We start from the raw sequence: 22,396 nt of genomic DNA on the forward strand, positions 1-22,396 counted from the left end.
AACTATATACATAAGTATATCATTGGATCCTGAGTTATATATATATATATATATATATATATATATATATATATATATATATATAGTTAGGGGGGGTGTGAGTGGCATAGTTTATGTAAATATTCATTTTCTGCAAAGAGTTATTCATTGTAGTTATAAATATCTATGTGTGTGGTTTCAAATTATAAAGTATGTGGGGAGCTATGCCCCCCCCACCCCCCACTATATATACTAACTTCAGGATCGCAATACAGTGGGGAAAAGGGCATGTACCTTTTAGTTTAAATTGTCTGTGTTATGACTTTTAGTCAAATTAGTTTTCAGTCTGTTGAACTGTCAGTGTTTTGGTCCCAGTCAAATGAAATTTAAGTAATATGAAGTAGACCCATATATATATATATATATATATATATATATATATATATATATATATATATATATATATATATATATATATATATACATATATATATATATATATATATATATATATAAATATAAAATATGTGAGCATATTTGTGTACGTGTATGTTTTGTTAACACTGGAGAGCCTGTAGTTCCTTTTAATAATTATTTTGTGCTGTCCTAAAAATTCATTTTTGTCTTTTACCTGAAAAAAATTTAAATAATAATAATGCACGTTAGCATTTTCAAAAACCACAGATGTTAGCATGCATAATTAGAATCATCACAAATAAGACTGCTTACGTCAAGATAGGCTGCCTGGTAAACAGCATTACCACTTTTCCATAATAGTTAAGGTACTCCAAGTTTCTTCCTATTTTGAATTAAAATGAAGGCATTGGATTTGGCTTCCACATCTTTATCCATTTTTGTAGAGCGCTGCAACAAGAGGGTCTGTAGAAAGAATCATCTGGCAAGCAGCTTGTTTACTTCTCTTAATTATTTGTTAGTCTCTGAAGAGCTGTGCAGTGGTCCAACTCCAAGTCATTTGTCTGTTACTAACCGTGAGGTAGCACACGGTTCACAAATGCATGTTTCTGTAAAGAGTTAACATGCTTGCTGTGGGGTGCTACTGGTTTGACTGCTGAAAATGTATGTCCGTGTAGGAAATATGCACAGCTACATGCTCAAATTAACTGTTAGTCTATTCAGGCTTGTGTAACCTCACAAGAATGGTGATTAGAAATAACAGTGGCTTTCACTAGTTATTGTGAGCTTAGCTGAAAGATCAAGCGGTACATCCTAGAAGTCAGCAGATATGCATGAAATGGTGCCTTCTACTTTTGCAACGTCTTTGGTAGTGCTCTCATTTAATTGGTACTCTTATGCAAAGTTTTTTAATTACTTATTTGGTATTTTGCTATTTTATCCATTTTGAACATAGTTTGTATGTAGTTTTGTTTTTGTGTTGTCATAACATTTAAGTGTTGCATCACTGTTCACTAGTTTCCAGGGTAGTGTACCCAGGGTCTCCCCTGTAAAAGGGTTTCTGGCTCAGTCAAATCCAATTAATGAATAGTTAAGTTGAGGTTTGTTATCTTCCAGGTGCTCTGAATGGGTTAAGAGATGCCCCAGCTGACTGCATGTTTAATGCCTGCGGGTATATGGTTGCAGTGCTTCTGTTTGTTTGACTTAATCAGCTTTCGGTCACTTCATGGCTTACCCAGCCTTAGGCAGCAAGGCACTATACTAAGTGAAACTGTTGTTTTTCTAGGATGGTGCTCTGTCAGACCACATTAAAATAATGTTTATGTTATGCATATCTTCTTATAAAGCATTCAGGTATTTTTCCTTAATTACTCTGTACCCTATCTTTTGTGATGTGTCAGTTAATAGTTGGTAGTCTCGTCTGAAGCTGTTGCTGTGTGAGAGCCAGCTCCTGTCTAAGCAAGAGTTGCAGTGCTGTCTGTAGTGAGTGATGTGATTTGGAACCTGAACAAAATCCAATTTTAGGGGGTTTGGTTTCTAAAGATGAGTCTGCCAGTAAAATTAATTGAAGTTGTCATCATGCAGCTAGAAACTGACCATAAATAAGCATTACTTCAAGTTTATATTCTCACTGGGAGCAGTGTATTGGTACAGCATGAAAATCACTGTTACATTTGGTAGAAAAGATGCCTGTTATACATCATTCTTTGGTTTATAGGCACCATCTTATTTGGATGTTAAAATGATTTACTCCTTCAGGCATGAAGTATTTTACACATTCACAGCAGATTAACTGTTTGGTCATGCATTTTTCAGTCAGTCCAACCCATGAGACAGCTGTTACAGTAAAGAACACTGAATACTTAGCTTCTTACCTTACACTGAATTGTGAAATTTGGATAAAGAAAATTTTGTAGGCTTAATTAAATGACTCCTCTTCAGAGAAGTACTTAAAAACTAGTAAGGGGCGCATGTAATATACCTCCTTCCTATTGTGACATTCAAGTTATTCAGCTTTGGTGTGTTAAGCAAGCTAGAGGTCACAGTAATACTAGTGTTGTAACCGATAATGCCATAAAGCAATAACTATGAAATGTCAGCACACTGTAAGTTTAAAGGTGCTGAATTCATCAGCCCCTCCTTATCTTATTTTACAGTAACCCGGAAATTAATATAATCGGAATTCTGCATTAACTCCTGTATGGTGCCGATTTTTTTTTACCCGATTATTTGTTTGGAAGTACAGCCTGAAGGTTAACAAAACCATCTGCAAATTAATTATTTCTTGAGGATCTGCGTTTGGTTCCCTAAAGTCATTTTTACATACTGTTTGAATATGAGCAAGTCACTGAAACACCCATTTGTCTTAGGGTTGCCTCAGATAAGTGTAATTGATTTGCCTCTGGCCAGAAGCCAGACAAATGCTTAAAGATAAATAGCATCCTCTTTTGGGTTTTCCTTGAAAAAATGGTTCAGGTTTTCTGGTTGTTTCACTGCTGCTCATTGAATTCATAAGAAGCAGAAAGAGATGTCTGTCGTTTTTTTAAAACAACAAATGTCTTTATTAAATTATCATGTATGACATAGGCAATCTAAACATTTATATAAATGAAAATAAACCATACCGACACAATCTCATTTGCAAACATTATACATTACAAACCATGCCGACACAGCTGTAGCTGCAAACATTATACATCACTTGCAATATATCCAGTCATTGTCAGTCAACCATTAAATAGCTCATTCAAATCCTGCCTTCTTTTAATCCTCGTTCCTCGTCTGCATGGATTGATCCCACACATTATTTCCTTTGTAATGTGCTCCTGCTCTTTTCTAAAGATCCTAATTCCAGTTGATTTAGCTCTGTTACTATCTTCGCTACTTTTAGTAAAGTTGGTTTAGACTTTTATTTCCATTTTCTAGTAACTGCTTCTTTGTCAGCCACCATAATTAGACTCACCAAAGCCTGACTATATCTAAGCAATTCCGATTCTGTATCATAGTTAAACAAAATGTTTCTTAGTTACACCAATTTGCTCACCCAGCATCTCCAACAGAGCAGTCTGCAAAGAATCTTTAAAGTCTACCAACTCATTACACTCCCAGACAATATGTTCTCAGGTACCTCTTTCTTCCCCATCATACCTGCAACATTTGCTGTCTCCCTGAAGTAAAACTCTTTGGAGTCTACTTGGAGTATAAAAATACCTATGTAAATACTTCCAAGCAAAGATCCTAAATCTTCTAGACTTTGTTGCATATTTGGGAGACATACATACATATATCCCCCATTGTTTCATTGTAAATTGCTTATCTATTCTCTCTCATAGGTTCATAGGTTCATACTAGGCTATCTGCCCTGGGGCAATTATAAGCCTAGTCCGATTCTGTATGGCTTACGCCACCCCTTGATTTGAGTATACTGTGCCCTTTTTAAGGTTTAGTTTACTGTGCCTCTGTCTAATAGTGACATGGGAGTAATCCCTGGGACAAACCTATAATCCCTCATCCACCTATCGAGATTCTTCTTGAAGAGATTCAGTGAGGTGCTCTGCCTCACATGAACTGGAATTCTATTCCAGAGCGAAGGGAGCCTCTGGGTTATAAACCTGTCCCTCCAGCAAGTTCTATTTATTTCTGTGCTGAGGTTCAAGTCCCTCGAGTGTGTGGCTCTATGGGATTTAGATTTACTGAGGTGGAGCATGTCCATTACTTCTGGATTTGACATAGCTTTGTATGTCAGGCATAGATCGCCTCGAAGTAGGCGGTATGCAACTGAGTAGAGCTGGAGTTTTTTTAACCGAGCAGCATATGGCATCTGTTTGAAACCCTTGATCCTCTTGGTGAGATACTTTTGGGGTCTTTCTAATTGCTGCAGGTGTCGGGTAAGGTACATCCCAAAAGAGGCATTGTATTCTATGATGGGCCTGATGAGGGATGAATAAAGGGGCACGATTACCCCTCTTGATCTAGATGTGAAACTCTTCATGATGAGGTGGGCTATGTAGAAGGTCTTTCTAACCACTTTGGCAATGTGGTTTTCAAAGGAGAGATTGCTATCAACTTGGGTCCCCAGGTCCCTAATAACTTTCTCTGTACTTAATGGGTTTCCGCCTATGTGGTAATTTGTGGGCACATTGTTTTTGCCAAAGGTATGACTATACATTTTTTGGCATTTAGCTTTAAACCATGGCGCTGGCACCAGTTATCTGTCTGTGTGAGACCTTTTTGAAGGATGTTTGTGTCAGCTGGAGAGTCGATTATGGTGCCCAGTTTGCAGTCATCTGCGAACTTGGTGAGCCATAGTCCTCCCACATTTGCCTGTACCTCGGAAAAGTATATACCGAACAAGAGTGGTCCCAGGACAGAACCCTGTGGGACGCCACTTGTGACCAGTTTCGAGTCTGACATGGCTCCCGCAACTCTCACTCTGTGGGTTCTGTCTTTGAGCCAGTTTGCGACCCATCTTGTGACAGGGGTTTATATTTAAGCTGGATAGCTTATCTATGATGTCCGAGTGGGGTATTGTGTCAAATGCCTTTGCAAGGATCAGATAGGCTGTGTGGACTACCTTCCCTTCATCTATGGCTTTGGTGACTGTTTCGAAGAAGTCAACCAGGTTCAAAAGGCAGGATCTGCCCTTGACAAAGCCGAACTGGGTAGGATCTAGTGTCTGTAGGTCCCCAATGTCTTTGTTTATGAGCTCCATGATGATCCTCTCCATAGCCTTGCAGACTAAGCTATTCAGGTTTATGGAGCGATAGTTTCCAGGGTCCGTAGAGGCTCCACCTTTGTGGAGTGGTACCACTGTTGCTGTACGCCATTCTGTGGGCACATATCCTGTAGTGAGGCTGAGATTGTATAGCTGTTTTATTTGAGGGATTAGTTCCTCTTGGAGTTCATGTAGCACGCAACCTGGGATGCCATCTGGTCCCATGGAAGCAGTGTTTTTTGCTTTGGAGAGGGCAGCCTTCACCTGAGCATCAGAGATGTTTGGGAGGCAGCCCTCTGCCGGGATAGATACTTGCTCTTTGTGGGGAGGGGTGGAGAAGTTTGCACTGAACCTGTCTGCCAGGATATTGGCGATGTCTGTGGGTTCAGTGTATTTTTGTCATTTAGAATCAAGTAAGAACAAGTCTGGGAGTTGCATCCCAGGTTCCTAACATAACTGAAAAAAGCCTTATGATTGTCTTTGGTGTCCTGTGCAATTTTTCTCTTGAAGCTGGCCTTGGAGGATTTTATGAGGGATCGTAATTTTTTGCTAGTACTGATCAGAGATGCCTTCCCTATTAGGGATTTTGCTCTATCATGTAGTAGCTGCCTCCTTCTGTTGTACAGTTTATTTATGGCAGGGGTCCACCAGACTGGACGCCTGCCTTTGGATGATTGGGTCTTGGTTTTGTTTGCGATAGCATGATCCATGCATTCCTGGAGATGTCCGTAGAATGCGTTTATATAGGATTCTGCAGTTTGGGCCGTAGTTTCCACTGGCCCTGGGGCCTTGAAGGATTCCACTTCGGTTTTGAGAAGTGAGAAGTTCGCTTTTGAAAAGTTCTTCACTGTGGTTTTCTGGGCTGGGAGTGGGGTCGGGATGTGGACATCCAGTGAAATTAATTTATGGTCTGATCTTACCAATGAGGGATATACTTCTGGTGTGGAGCATAGAGTCCCCATGTTGGTAATGATCAGGTCTAGTATGTTGCCCCCTCTTGTGGGAGTGGTGACTAGTTGTTCCATAGCATTTGAGTTTATAATTTCCAGGAACCTTTGGGCTAAGGTGCTGGGGCTTGAGTAGTGCTCCCAGTCAATGTTTGGGTAGTTGAAGTCGCCCAATATAATGGTGTTCGGAGAGATCTTCATATTCTCTAATGTTTTCAGGAAAGCCGAGTGGGATTCCTGACTTTGAGAGGGTGGTCTGTAGGATGCTATAAACTGAAAAGCATTCTTGCCCACTGTTAGTTGCACATGGATGGTCTCCGATACTTCACGCAATGCCACTAACCTGGAGGTGTGGATATTCTTGATAAATATGGAAACTCCCCCTCCTTTTGTGGTTCGGTCCGGGTTTTGGGGCCGAAAAGCATGATATGAGGTATAGCCTGGTAGTGCTGGGGTGCTCTCTGGAGCCTTGAACCAGGTTTCTGTCACTGCACAGATATCATTGTTCTCCATACTGAGGAGAGCTTCGAAAAGTGCATCTTGAGGTTAAGACTTCTGGCTAAGCTGCATTGCCCTTAGTTTCTTGTTCCTTGTGCTGTTTATGGGGGTGGGTTTGACTTTTGAGCCTTGCCTAAAAAAGGCACTATGGGGGTGGCAAGAGCCTTTGCCAATATCCAAAAGCCCAGTGGTGACAGGTGCAAGCCGTCCCTAGCTAAGCAACGTGGCTTGTCAAGCATGTCATCCCAGGCTGACAGACACTGGATCCCCTTTGAATAACACCAAAATTTTAGCCAATTGTTAAAATCGATCATTTTGTCTTTGTACTGTGGCATCATTCTAGGTGAGGATAAGATGCTGCTCAAGGTCAGGGTCATACCAGCCTGGGCTACATGATCAGAGAGCTCCTCTGTCTCTTTTCATGTAGTCCAGGGAGGTACGTCTCAGGTCATTCACACCAGCATGTACAATGACTGAGTCATATTTGTATTTGCTTTGGAGTGACCTGAGTGCTTGCTTTGTGGCGGATCCTAGCACCCGACAGGCAGCTCACCGTGACCTTCTCTTTATTCAGCCTGGTGAGCGGGACGTCAGTGTGTCTGACAGTAGAGTCACCTATTACAAGAGTATCAGGTGTGTTATTCAGCCTTAAGGGCTGTGGCTGCTTGGCACACTGACTTTGTGGGCTATGTGTTGTGTGTGTTTTGTTTTGAGGTAGCGTTTGCTCCTCAATCTTTTCTGACCTTCACTGATTGTTATAGTTATCATGTAATATTTTAGGGTTTATATTACCATGTCGACAGGGCTGTTCATCGAGCGCCTGTATGTTAACACATGTACATCAAAATACCTAAATGTCGAATGGCCACAAAAGTGATTTTTTTCCCCAGGGAAAAAATTGCTGTGCCAGTGTTGGGAATTTGCCATTTCCTCCACTGTAGCGCGATCTTGGAGTTGGTATATTTAAGTGGGTGGGAGAGAGGGGGCACTGTCCACCCCCTTCATTGTGTCTCTTGGTTTGTTTTGTTTTTTGTTGGCCCAGCAATTTTTTCTCTGAGAAAAAAATCACTTTTGTGGCCGTTCGACATATAGGTATTTCGGTGCACATGTGTCGACATAAGGGCGTTCGATGAACAGCCCTGTCAACATGGTAATATAGTCCCAATATTTTATATACAGCCATTCCTTTCTTAATGGTAACGTTTGTTAGAGATTCTATTAAAAGTGCTACCAGGGCTGGTCTTTCATTTAGGACAACCCTTGTTTCTTTCTCTCTACCTATACTCTGATATCAATTCTTGATGTGGAAGGCAATCTCTAACCTGCAGTCCAAATAAGTTTTTGGTGTCTTTCCATCATATTACATTTCCCTCTCTAGTTATTTGCTCCCAATACCTTTGCTCATTTGCCAGTTTTCTCCAGTAAATTCCAGCCCCCTCTTGCCTATTGTCTGTATCCCTAATTGCAGTCATCACTATGGGGAGACTCTCCTTTCTCTATTCCTGTGTTGGCTTAGTTCTTAGAATATGTTCTATTATTTATAAATATAATATTTTATATGATTATTGTTATTTTCTGTAAAAGTCTGCATCCAAAATCCCAGTCTCTCCTTGTTTCTTGAGCTTCCCCCCCATTTCATCATCTCTTTCCATTTGAATGATAGTTTTCTGCTTGTGCGCTCTCTCTCTCTCTTTATATATATATATATATATATATATATATCTATATATATATATATATATCTATATATATAGGAGCCTTAATTGTGTTGCTCTTAAATACCCCTTCAAATCGGGTAATCCCTGTCTGCCCTGTTCTATTGGAAGAATAATCTTATCCAGCTTGACTCTTTCCATCTTCCCAGATAAAATCCTTTAGCTCTTTTTGTATCCTAAAAGATTTGAAACTGTGTCAGTATGTTCCACAGGATTGTAATGTCCCTTCCTGGTTTTGTCAGGTATAAAATAATGTCATCTGCAAATTGAATCAGTTTTTTTTGACTACCATACCAATTATATCCTTGAATTTCTGAGTCCCTTATTTTCTTTGCCAGTGGTTCTAAATATAATGCAAATAACAAAGGGAGAGAGAGCACCCCTGCCTGGACCCTCTGCTGAAGAAGAAATTATCAGGGAGGACCTCACCCACTTTAATTTTCACCTCCGATCCATCATATATCCTCCTAATCAACCTTATAATTTTACAGCTAGCATTGCTTTCTTCCAGGATGTTGGTACATGTTCTTCGTGTTTTACTGTTGCAGGCATCACATTTGGGTTATCCTGCCAGGGTAGCCCTCGACCAGCCCGAATACTAGAGGCTTAGTATTTCTGCGTCGGTTGCTGTCGCTTCAGGACTGACGTCAGGTCGTCAGTAGTATAAAGTAAGGCAGCCAATGCTTTTACAACAGTCTTTCTTGCCGTGGAGCCCAAAGCAGAAACAGTTCGCACGAGTGCCTGTTGGCCACTACCTGAGTTTTGTCTACCGAATTGAAGCTGAAGTCTTCTAAAGCTAAGTACCTGGTTGGGGATCCTTCTTTCTTGCACTAACCGATGTCAGAAAAAGTTAACAGTTGTCTCGCCTGTGGAAAGCAATTACCACACCGAGACTTTCATTCTTACTGCGTTACTTGTTTAGACCCAGACCACAATGTCCCCCACTGTTGCTTCTGTGCTTTTTCAATGCCAGAGCTATCCATCATCGGGCCCTTATTGTAGCTAGATATTTTCGCTTAGAGTCCTTGAACTCCAATATGGCTTTGGTAAGCCATCCAACAGCAGATCTTCCGAAAAAATGTAAAGATAAAGACAGAGACAGGCCGCACAGGTCCACACCTACCGACGACGATCCCATTAAGCTAGTCGTTAGTTCTCCAGTCCTCAGTGAGGTGCTTTTAGAGCCCCTGATGCCCGCTTCTGTGGATTTGCAGGCTGCTACTGAGACCCGTTCAGAGTCTGGTATACCACAAAACTCTTTGATTAAGGATCCTGTGGTCATCTCTACCTTGGATGGGTCCAGAGCCGCTGAACTGGTACCGGCTTTCGAGGAAGTCCTTCGCATTACCAATTCTCAACACAAACTGACGTCTTCTTTCGTGGCTACCATTCTTTCGAAAACTACCGAGTTTTGTAGGCCCAGGGTATGAACCATACCCAAGAAACCAGTGACCAAATCTCAGGCACCTGCTTCCTTGCCTCAGTCTCAAATGCTTAAAATGGCGGAAGACCTTATCATGCTGATCAGGGGAAGCCAAGCTACCCCTTCCAAAAGCAAAAGAGATTTGTCCCCTGTAGTTTTGTCTGAACAAGAGTCAGATGACTCTGATGCATCTGAATATGAAGAAATGTAACCCCTCTCTACTTATGAGGATTCAGATGTAGAGGATTCCATCCCTTCAGGCTCTCCCCCAGAGGATTTTTCCTTTGGGAAAACCCTTCATACCTTAAGGGAGCATTTCCAGTGGGAGAGTCAGGACTACCCTCAATCTAAAAAGAGACTCAGGGAATTCTTAGATCTTCCACAGCACAGACCCTTGGCCATCCCCCCAGTCCTGGATGTTGTGGAGGATATTTTCCTAGAATCCATCTTGACTCCTGACAACCCTCCCTTCTGCACCCAGAAAACCAGGCCGGTATTATAGGGTCCCTGACTCGCACACATTTCTTTTTAAAAATCCTATCGCTGACTCTGAGGTCATTTCTCAAGGGCCTAAAGGGATTAAAGCAGCCTCTGCTAAGAATCCCACCCCCTCAGATAGGGATTCCCGAGCACTAGACAGGGTAAAAAAGTATACACCTCAGCTACTCTTGCTATCAGGGCACTAAATTGTCAGTTCCATATGCTAAAATCTCAGCAACATACCCTGGAACTCCTCAAACAAAAAATGTCTTCCTTTCCTGCTTGTGCAGAATCTAAAGAGTTACAAGATTAATACATTCTGCAAGTCAAGTAACTAAACATACCTTGCACTGTGGTTTTGACACCCTAGAAGCTTATTGCAGGGCAGCAGTCATTGGATCTATCATTAGAAGGAATGCATGACGAACAGCCCTTGCCAGACCATGTCAAATCTAAATTGTTGGATGCCCCCTTGCACAAAGACAACATATGATACTAAGGCAGAAAAGGTCTTAAAAAAGATGGAAGAAAAAGCAAAATCTTTGCAGACAGTTAAGGATTTCTTACAGGTCCAACTACCCAGGTTCAGCAGGCATTATCCCACCAAGCACTGGTCCTTTCCTGCTCCCACTAAGCCAGTTAAGCCTAGACCCCGGGAAACCAACCCTCCCGACAGCAACCACAGGGAATGCAGAGATCTAAGCAGTGGACTTACCTCCACTTCAAAACCAGGGAGTTCTAAGCAACCCCCATATGGTAAGAACTCAGTTACTCACTACCCCCACCCCATCCCTCTGCCCACCTTCACTTACCCCTTAGAAGGAAAACTCTCCTTTCACACAAGCACTTAGGCCACCATTACCTACGACTGCTGGGTTCTCAACATAGTGTCCCAGGGATACAAATTTTCTTTCCACACCTTTCCAACTCCAAAAGGGTTCCCAGATCTACCTCCAAACCAGTGGGCAGAGGTGCAAAGGCAAGTCCTTTCCCTACTCTCTATGAGGGCAGTAGAGCACGTTCCTGCAGAACAGAAAGGCCAAGGTTTCTACTCCAGACTTTTTCTGGTACCCAGAAAAGAGGGCACATGGCGCCCCATCCTCAAGCTGTCCATTCGAAACACTTTCCTAGTGATCCCAAAATTCAAAATGTTCACCCTCCAGCAGCTGCTACCCATGCTCTGCAAGGATACTTGGCTAATCACCCTAGATATAAAAGAGGCCTACCTCCACATTCCTATCAGGTAATCATGCAGGAAATATCTCCGTTTCAGGGAAGGATCTCAGCACTTTAAGTTCTCTGCGCTTCCCTTTGGCTTATCTGCTGCTCCCAGAGTTTTCACAAAATGTGTGGCTCTGGGACATTGCCTTTTGCAGACAAAGGAATATCCAGATTTACCCATACTTAGACTGCCTAATTCAGGCAGACAGCTAGGAAAAGCTGCTCAAGCACCTGGCCTTTGTAAAGTCCCTACTAACCTCCCTAGGGTACACAGTCATTGAAAATAAGTCCAAACAGGTGCCCACCCAAAGGCTTATATTCCTGGGAGCAAGCCTGGACACAGCATCCCAGATGGCATTCCTTACACCAGAAAAGCAAATTTTCCTGACAACCTACTTCTCTCAACTATCCACCAGACCCCAGCTGTCTGCAAGCTCTGGGGTTCATGGCATCTTGCATACTACTCATTCCATATGCTAGGCTGCATATGAGGAAACTTCAGTGGTACCTAAAAAGCCTTTGGTGTCATCACTCCCAAGACCTGGAGACTCTTTATACCTATAATTCCTTGCTTCAGAAGAGATTTTCTTTGGTGAGCAACAGCATGCACCCACAACAAGGGCCTACCTTTCTCACCACCCCCCGCTGCGCAGACCCTCACCACAGATGCATCAGACTATGCCTGGGGTGCACACCTGGACAGCAGGTGCATACAGGGCCAATGGAGCCCACAGCAAGTCCCTCTGCACATCAACCAAAAAGAGATGATGGCTGTCCAGCATGCCTTGATAGCTTTCAAGCCCCTTCCCTCCCCAGGGGCTCTTCTGATCAAAAAAGACAACACTACTGTGATGTGATATATCAACAAGCAGGGAGGGACTCAATCCTACCCTCTATGCAGGCTAGCCATGACCCTTTGACACACAGCCTCTGCCATGAAACTCTACCTATTAGCACAATTCCTACCAGGTTCTGTCAACTCTCTGGCAGACCAATTAAGCAGAAATCTTCTGGACCCACACAAGTGGCAGCTCAACAGAAGAACTTTCACCCTAATAACTCAGAAATGGGGCACCCCGAAGGTTGACCTCTTTGCCTCCCACACCAACCATCAGCTCAGCAAATTCTGCACCAGGAAGCATCACAGCATGGCTTGGAAGGTGGATGTCCTGTCCTCCTCCTGGGTCATTCTACCAGTCTATGCCTTTCCTCCACTACCTCTCATCCCCAGGGTACTGCTCAAAATAAAGGAGGAAATAAAACAAGGACAATTCTTATAGCTCCAGACTGGCCTCAACAGCACTGGTACCCCTTGCTGCGCAGCCTGTCCCCACTGCTACCATGGCATCTTCCTCAGATTCCAAACCTCCTGACCCAGGGGGAAGGGGAATTCATGCATCCCTAATTGCAGACACTGAATTTGACAGCTTGGCTTATTCCCTAACCCCCGATCAATCAGCTAACCTCTGTAAACAGGTACTAGATGTTATACATGAGGCCAGATGCCCTAGCACTAGAAATTCTTATGCTGACAAATGGAAAAGGTTCTGCACCTTGATTCAGGCTAAGGGAGACAATGCGGCAGAGCCCACCCTCCCTCTCTTCCTGGATTACTTAGCTGACCTGCTACACAGTGACCTCTCTTTTTCCTCTATTCAAATGCATGCCTCTGCTATCTCTGCTCATTTTCCCACCGAGCAGCCCCTTTTTCTCACACCCTTTGATCAAACAGTTCCTAAGAGGGGCTAGCAACTTAAGGCCACCCAGAAGAGCACCAACCCTAGCTTGGGACCTTAACTTTGTGTTGGGAAAGATCACCCTGCCCCCCCTTAGAAACAGCTTCTTCTGCAGGGCTTAACATTCTCTCCCCGAAGACAGCTTTTCTTCTGGCCATCACTTCAGCTAGAAGAGTCTCCAAGCTGCAAGCATTTATGGCTGTGGGAACCCTCCATCATCTTCCATGTTGACAGGATATCCCTCAGGAGTAACCCATCCTTCATGCCCAAGGTGATGTCCAGTGTGGCTTTCACCCAATCCATTCATTTGCGCACCTTTTTTCCTAATCCCCAGAACAAGGGGGGAAAGGATCCTGCACTCTAGATGTGCACAGACCGCTCAGATTCTATCTAGACAGGACTAAATCCTTCATAAAGTCTGATCAATTACTGGTTAGCTTTGCTACAGGGGCAGAAGGCAAAGCCATCTCCAAACAAACCATTTCCAAATGGACAGCACACTGCATCCATTTCTGCTACAAACAACATGGAAAGCCCCCCCAAGGGGGTCAGGACTCACTCCACCAGAGCAGCCTAAACCTCTGCAACTTTCCTCAGAGGAGTCCCCACTCAGGAGATCCTGGAGGCTGCCACCTGGACATCTGTTCACACTTTTACCAAATATTACCACCTGCCTCTCTTCTCCAAATCCAGGGCAGGGTTTGCTTCTGAAGCCTTGCGGGGCATCCTCTCCAGCCCCTAGTTTCCTTGACTGCCTCCACCCATTTCCTTAGCTTTAGGAATCAACCCAAATGTGATGACTGCAACAGTGAAACACTAAGAACATAGTACAGTTGTGTACACTTGCCATAAATGTAGATGTTAGAGTGTATTCACTGTTACAGTCCTGGTTTACCTCCCTCCATCCCCCTTTTTTTTCTCTTTCCTTGCAAGGGACATATTGGTATTTACTTTCTACTGGTGAGGTTCTTCCACCAGAATCTGGATCCTACTTAGGGACACCTGAAAGGTTAGGGCAAGAAAATCTGATGTAATGGCGTCAGCTGCCTTACTTTATACTACTGATGACCTGACATCAGTCCTGAAGAAACAGCATCGAATGCAGAAATACTAAGCCTCTGGTATTCAGGCCGGTCGAGGGCTACCCTGGCAGGGATAACGCAAAGGTGATGACTGCAACAGTGAATACACTCGAACATCTACATTTATAGTAAGTGTATACAACTGTACATTCTTGTCCTCTTAAAATACTGTTAAACAAAACCTTCCAGATCTTAATAATTTTTTCCCTCCTAGTTTCCAGACTTCCACAGGAATACCATCTATTCCTGGGGACTTTCCTGTAGATTGGGTATACATCATCATTTTTATATCATCTCCTCCTACCCTGTTAAAAATCGAGCCTCTTTTGCCTCTAACCTTAGCATATTTAATTCTTCCATAAAGATTTCCATTTATACCTTTTCTTGATTTCCATATTTCATTGCTTTATATGGACTTTCATAAAATTTCTGAAATATTTCAAATATTTCTACAGGATCCCTTGTTATCTTCATTGTTATAGGCTCCCTAAGCTTGGTGACAGACCTTTCTACTTTCTGTTGTCTGAGTCATTGTGCTAAAAGGTTTTGTGCTTTACAGTTACTATCAAAAACAGTTGCTTAACTGCAATAATTCTAAACTTGTGCATATCATCAAGGTAATCCCTTATTTTTGTTTAGCATTCTGAAATTCTTCTTCTTCTGTGAGATTGTTCTGTGAGATTCCCCCTATTTTGCAATACTTAAAGATTTATTAGCCCCGCTAATTAATTCTTGTTACTTATTAATCATATCACCCTTTTTTGTTTGCACCTTATTTTTTAAACTCCAGTTTAGTTTTATCCCACTCCCTAGCTATACTTTAAGAATAAAGTTTTACCTTCTTTAATAGTGCCTGAATAGTTTCCACTACCCATTCCATAAATTTGTCTCTTTTCAACAGATAGGTGGGAAAGTGCCAGCATCTCATTTTTTATTTCATTACCCTGTGTTTTTATTTTAGTTGTTATTGGTGCATGATCTGAAATAGTTATTGGGTGTGTATCAAGTCCTTCAGTTAAATGCACATCTTCCTGTGAAATGTAAATTTTGACTAGTGTAGCCCAGGTTTTTGTATATATGGGAATAATATGTAAATATACTCCAAACTCCTAGTGCTGAATTCACATCTTCCATGTCAAATATTTTCATACATTTCTTAAAAAATCTGCCATCCTTTGTTATATTTTCCCCTCTGGGCCACCCAGACACATCTTCACTGCTGTAAATCAAATTCCAATCCCCACCTGTAAGTAATATTCCTTGCTGAATGCTGATTATTTCTACCAGAATTGTCTTAAGCTCCATTGTAGCAGTTTCAGTGGAATGTAAATACATGCCAGTGTAATCTCTCTCCCTTGCCAGTAGCCCCTTAGTACTCAAGTCTATCTTTATTATCCTCTTCTATTACTATTGGAGCTCCTCTTCTAGTTAATATAAGTACTCTTGCCCCAGGTATTCTGCTGAATAACCAGCCTGAAAACCTTTCTTTATCAAATTCATACATTAATTTCTTTCCAAGTGTGTCTCCTGTAGCATAGCTATTTGCAGTGTACATTTTTTAATATAGTCCGCCACTCTTTTTTTTTGTATTTATTTAGGAGACCATTAACATTTAAAGACATTATAGAGGGCATCATATTCTTGAGAAGTTATTATTCCCACATTTTGTGTATAACAGCTTTTTAGTTAAATATCTAGATCCAACGTTTATGTTACATGCATGTACTGTTTGGCAGGTTAATCTTTTATACAGTTATTTCTTGTCATCTCCATTTGAGTTTATATCACATCTTGCAGAACATTTTGCATTATTGAAAGTCCTCAAACAAAAGTACACACACACACACACACACAATAACCCCCCCAAACCTATTAACTTAATAATAATAATAATCATAACAATACACAAAACTATGTATATATTCAAGTATTGACGTTTTGCCCCCCTAATAGGAACAAATGTTTCAAACCGACAGCCACACACTCAGACTTGAGCTAACCTAAAAAGGTTCTCCATGCTAAGATGCATGGTATAGCCTGTGGTTCTATTAAGTGGTGTCTGGTTTTGTCTTATCTTTATAGGTCTATCAGCTGGGAAAACACTTGAATGGTTTCAGAAAACATTTTCTCAAAGCCATTTCTCTTTATCAGATTGTCATACATGAGAACCAGTCATGAAACTATTTACTAGAAAAAGCCCTATACTATTCGATATTCTTTATCATTTAATTGCTTTCTTTTGAAACTTGGTACTAGATTAAGCTAATGGGCTCAACCCAGTCATTCCCCTATGCAAGAATGAGAAAAAGCACACAGATTTTTTTCATTGCATTGCCTACATTTTTTAAAACTGAACAAGGAGAAAGAGAGAAGAAAGGAGAAGAAAGGAGAAGAAAAAAAACAGGAAGACCTATTTACATTAGTATCCCAATTACACTTTAAGATAACTGAAAAACTTTACTTGATAACATGCAAAGAAAAAACATGCACTATTTAAATATTACTATTAAGAAAAAAATTGTTTTATGTACAGTTAACTTTCTCCCTCCTCTTTCCCTCTCCTCAGTATTTTTTTCTGAACATTAATGACATGAAGTAGGGCATATTCTTTAGAGTTCTCTACAAGTTTATCAAAGTCCAAAAAAGTCCAATATTTTTCATATTTTTTTTTGTTCTGTTATGTTTCACAAGTATAAATATTGCTTTATAATCCCACATTTGTGAATTTCCAAGTAACAGATTTTGTTCTCTAAATGTTAGTGATATGAAGTAGGGCATATGCTTTAGAGTCCCCTACAAGTTTAACAAAGTCCAAGAAAGTCCAGAATTTTCAGATTTTCTTGTTCTATTCCTGTTCCTCTCCACCACCCAAACTCTTGTGTCTCCTTCATTTCCAACACACTCTTGATTCTTCTAGTAATCTCTTGTACTTTTTTCTGTCTCTGAAGTATTTTCCATTGAAACACTGGAATTTTTTTTCACTGGCACAGTCTCTCTGTTGTCTGTATTACTAGAAGGACAAGAAGCAGAATCTTCTCCTGTTTCACAGCTCACTTTTTGTTGGACAGATTTTTGTATTTTTTTCCTTAGCATGTACTTCATCAAAAAATAATTTTGTTCCTTTATTTTGAAGATAGCTGGATACAGCAGTTTGAATCTCTCACGTGGTTCTTGGCATTCCCTGTATAATGGAATAAATGTATTCCTGTTCTGCCTGGTGTAAAATGAGTAGTCATTCTCCCCAAACACTCTGCTTCTCCGCTTTTAGTACTTTGTCCTGCTGTCACAGTTTTGTCAGAATCAACTCCTTCTGCTGGTAAGATGCATCTTTACTATTCAAGATCTAGGTTGTTTTCTCATAGCCAGGTTTGGAGTATACACATGATGTGCCTTTCAATTAACAATTCCTGTTGTGGAATACCAGTCCAGTTGCTTATTTGTGCTTTAATAAAGTTAATACAATCTGTTCCTTCCAGCTTCTCAGGTACAGCAGAATATCTCAGCTTTTCCCTGCATGCTCTTGTCCTCTAATTCTATTATTTTTTTAATCATCTCTTCTTGTGCAGTCTCATATTCAGAAAGCCTGTTCTCCATGTCGTCCTCTGAGTTTTGCATTTTTTTCACCTTATCTGAATTTTTTAAAGCTTCTTCCATTTTTTCCAGGCTTTTGTTGTTTGAGTTGATTTACTTCATCAGTGTCATTTATTTTAGTCAGGTCTGTGTACAGTTGCCTTATACTTTCCTCTAGTTATTGGAAGTCATGTTTAGAGCTTGCACTGCTCTTTGCTGAACAGCTACAGTACTTTTCACAGTCACTGCTTTTTCATCACCTTTTGCAGCTGATTTTCCTTCAGGTCCTCTATATTTCTTTTTTCCTGGCATCCAGGTTGTGCACTTACTAGACAGTTACTGCAATTTACCCAGAAACCTAGGTCCACTGGCGTTCCCTGCTAAGTTTCTGTTTTCACACTGGGAGAGGTAGAGGTAAGCTGTTAGCCAATGTGCAGCCACCTTGGAAGTCTCAGAGATGTCATTAATATAAATAAGGTATGTGCATTGCCTGTATCAGTTGTAAGATACATATGGTATAACATCTACATCCTGTTTATTCTTGAGTCTCTTTAGAAGAAATTCTGTGCAATTGTTTGTGTTGTGGTTTGAATCTGGAAAAGTCACACAATATAGAATGTCAGTAAAGACTTCAGTTATGATAGGTGTGCCACACAAATTACAACCCTTAAAACGCAACCAGCAGGTAATGTGGCAGGCACAGTTTCCCACTGGGACTACAATGAGAAGGAAGTTATGGACCTCAGTTTTACTATATGCATATTTCTGCATACTCTTAAAAACCCTGCTTTACATGTGTCTAAATCTAACAAAAATATTTATATTTCATCCATTGCATAACATCTGTTGATATGGATTAATTTCTCAAGCACAACATGGTTTTAGGAAGCTCTGTAGCTTGACAGCCATATGCAGTGTCACAGCCTACATCTTGAGCGATATAGAAAAGGATGTCTTGTCCATAGCCATATTTATCGCTATGAAAAGGACATGAATCTGTCAGGCATGAAATACTTCTTCATAAATTATGAAGCTAGGCTTTCAAGATGGCCTCTTACCATGCTTTCACAACTATCTTACAACTTGTTACTTTCCTTTATAATCAGTGATCTGCCACACAGCATTTCTTGTTCTTCCAAAAACCAGGGGAAAAGCAGCATTATAGTTCAAAAAACTCATCAAAAGGATTTTTCTAATCTCTGCCAGCATTTTGATAATAAACAAAACTCTCCTTCAAATAAAAACAAAACAGCATCTGTGTCCATACGGTGTAGACTAGTCTAGAGCTGGACATTAAGCTTCCCCTCAGACATCGTAGAGGAACAGCATCAGCTCCACAGATATTTAGATATCTGTATAAACCGCACAATCTCCCACAAGACTCCTGCTGAAATCTATTAGAGGATAGATAGTTTTTTAACTTATGAAGCTAGAAAAGGTATCAAGGTTGACCTAATTGATTCCATAGTTGGAATATACACTTTTTATTACCCTTAATGTAGAAGAGAACACACGGGTTTTGCAAACTTCTTCAGCTTCTTCTCCCCTCCACAGCAGAATGTGCTGCATCTCCCCCTTAATAATTTACTTGAAATTAAGACCTCCACATACTCACTAATGCATAATCCACAAAGAGAGCTGTTTCAGTAAGCCCTCCTTTGGCCTAACAGTCTGTGAAAGAGCAGTATCAAAAACAGCCCAAGCTGTCTGGAATTTTTTCCTCATTTAAATTCAGAATGATTTCTGTTAATGTAGCTACAGTAATGTAAACAAAAAAGATTCTGCAACATCACATTAATAGCAAAATTGCTGTAGGAATGATGGGTAAATGGGTCAGATTTGCATCACCCTTGCTTTTCACTATATTATGTAAAATCTGAAGATTATACTAGTTACATATTTGAGTTCTGATACTCTTTTAATGCTTTAATATTAACATATAATAAATCCGGTAGTAATTCTTTCATTTAAATTTTAATGTAAAATAGATTATTGTTTGTTGAATCTCATTGAGCCCGCAGATGCAGATGTCACTTTAACTGGTAGCCATATTTTATTCCAGGGACTATGTCATCCACAGAACTGTATCATCTGATTTCTTTAGAGCTGCATTCAGTCCTCTACTGAAAGATGCCCTTATTTTCCAAACCATTCAGATCATCAGTTGCAGGCCTGGCCACTTGATTCCTGTTTCCATGGCAGTTGAAGTCCTAGGCACGGTTAGGGTCGAAACAAACTAATCCTGCATCGTCTAAGGATTATGATACCAGTCACTCAGTTTTCTGCATCTTTCTGAATCTAGTTTCTGTAGGATTTGTTTCCTTTAAGAACTGCCCATCATTCTGACCTCAGTTGTCTTAATTTTTCTCTCACCCCTTGTTCTTTTTACAGTAGTTAACACTCAGATGCATATGCAGTTTGACATGCTACATTAACAGAAATCATTACCATTGCCTGTCTCCTCTTAGCTTGCCAACTTCTTAAGCCTTTTCTCAGTCTCAGGTGACATATTATAGCCTGATTGCGTACATTGTATCATGGGCTTTGTGATGCCCACCACTGCTACCAGTATGTGATGGGCACCAATATGTGTCGTCCCCAAACTGGGCCAGTAATCAAGGAGCTTGAATCCTCACCACTGACAATAGAGAGGGACATGCACTTGGAATGAAATACAGATGAATGCACTCAGCATTTTGAGATGCAGACATCTCTGCATCAAGTACAGTTTCCTTAAGAGCACACAGGGAACACACTCAGCCCAATCTCTGGATGTCTCTATATCTGTCTCTCTCCAGATCCCTAGTAAGACTCTCCACTGGTACAGCTGTAGGGTTAGATCCTCAGCCGAGTATCTAAGCCAAGTCCTCCAGCACCCTCTCTGTAAACCCAGTGCTTTGTGCCCCTGCCCCAAGTAGCTGACAGACATGAACTTTGAGAGATTTGATTTGCTTGCACACACACACACACACACACACACACACACATGCACACACACCCCTGGGAAATGCTGGCACAGGTCTACTAGCTATGCCCTCTTCTGCCCAGACTATAAGGTAGTTACCACTGATACCACACACTTCACAATCAACTACTCTAATGCCCTTAACAAAGGGTGTCCAATTATACTGTGTAATACTAATACTAATGCAAATGGTAGTAGTTCACCAATACACCTAGGCCTTCTGGAGTGGCCCACACAGTGTCACCAAATAAATATAAATACTCTCAGAGGTTAGATTCTCTCTACAATAACCAGCCATGACAAAAGTATTAAATGTATTTAATAATAAATAATAAAAGAACATGAAAATGCTGAATATATATTCATAGTAAAGCACAGAGTTCAAATCACAGGAAATATTGAAAAGAACACTGAAGGACAGACTTAGACAAATAAAGAGAAACAATATCTAAACTGAGCTTTGGTGGTGCTGCGGTAGCGTTGTCGCCTCACAGTTAGACGTTGCACGTTCAGTTCTCAGTTAGAGCGTCTTCTGTGTGTTGGCATGCGTGAATGGGCATTCCTTCGCTGAAGGTTGTGCTTTAGGCCCTGCAAGCTAGCATGTAAACTCTACTGTCAATCATTAGCGGACCGGAGTTCCACTGTGGTGACCCCTAAATGGGAAAAGCCGAAATACAGTTTATCTAAACTGAGCTTGACTATATTCCTGACTGAATCCAAGAGAATTTTACTGTTCCCTAGTAACTTACTTGGGCAAGGCAAGATAAAATACATGAGAAGTCTTTCTAGTCCGGCTCCAAAATAAAATATTCTGTCTCTGAGATTTCCCTTTGTAAAATATAATATCCAAAATGACTTCAAGAATGACCTCATCTGGTCACCTCATTCTAGGTTCCCACATTATCTCTTTTTGAAGTTTGAGACAGGACATTAGCAGACTGCTACAATACACATTTAGAGCTTTTATGGCAATGCCTAGGAACCAGAAACATTTACAACAGTTCCCCCTCTTCTTTACAAAAGCTAACAGATAATAACAGATAATGGCTGCTCCCAGACCCACCGTTTCCAGGCCTACTCAGCACTGTGGGGTGCCATTCAATGATTTAACAATTCATTTACATTTCCCTTATTCTTCTTAAAATAAGTCAGCTGGTTAACCATTGCTGTGCCAGTGTCCTCTACTGAAACATATGCATTTAATTCCATTACCATAATATATGTACATTTCTCTTCATTTCAGCAGGGCGCACATTTGATGCATTTTATCACAATTAACACACGCAAAGCTCACAAATACATTTTCAGCACAAGCATCTGTACCAATCAGCTTATTATACAAATGACATATATAATTACTTATAAAATTCCAGCTAGCTGTGCTGGCACAAGTCTTACATCCACTGCCCTGCTTCTACTGGCATGGCTGGCAGTACCTCCTGTTGTCACAGGATTCTTGACTGATGACAGTTGCTTCAAAGAACCATAAGAAGAATGACACCAAAACAATATTCCTTGACCTAACTTTGAAACATAATCACTGTTTAATTTTTGGTTATCTTGGTCTGTTATCAGTTATATGAGGTTACTTCTTTTGTGGTTAACTTTCTGTTGTTATATAATATGTATTTGTTGCAGTGTAGAAGAGGGAG

The 22,396-nt window shown here is 40.8% G+C and overlaps 1 protein-coding gene across 4 annotated transcripts in view; it reads left to right on the forward strand.

The window, feature by feature from the left end:
- CHID1 (chitinase domain containing 1) overlaps positions 1–22,396 on the forward strand; it is a 1,907,544-nt gene that overhangs the window by 658,053 nt on the left and 1,227,095 nt on the right. The window lies entirely within an intron of this gene.

This window comes from Protopterus annectens, chromosome 9.part0 (assembly GCF_019279795.1).
Source record: "Protopterus annectens isolate FY-2018-M chromosome 9.part0, PAN1.0, whole genome shotgun sequence".
Taxonomy (NCBI): domain Eukaryota; kingdom Metazoa; phylum Chordata; order Ceratodontiformes; family Protopteridae; genus Protopterus; species Protopterus annectens.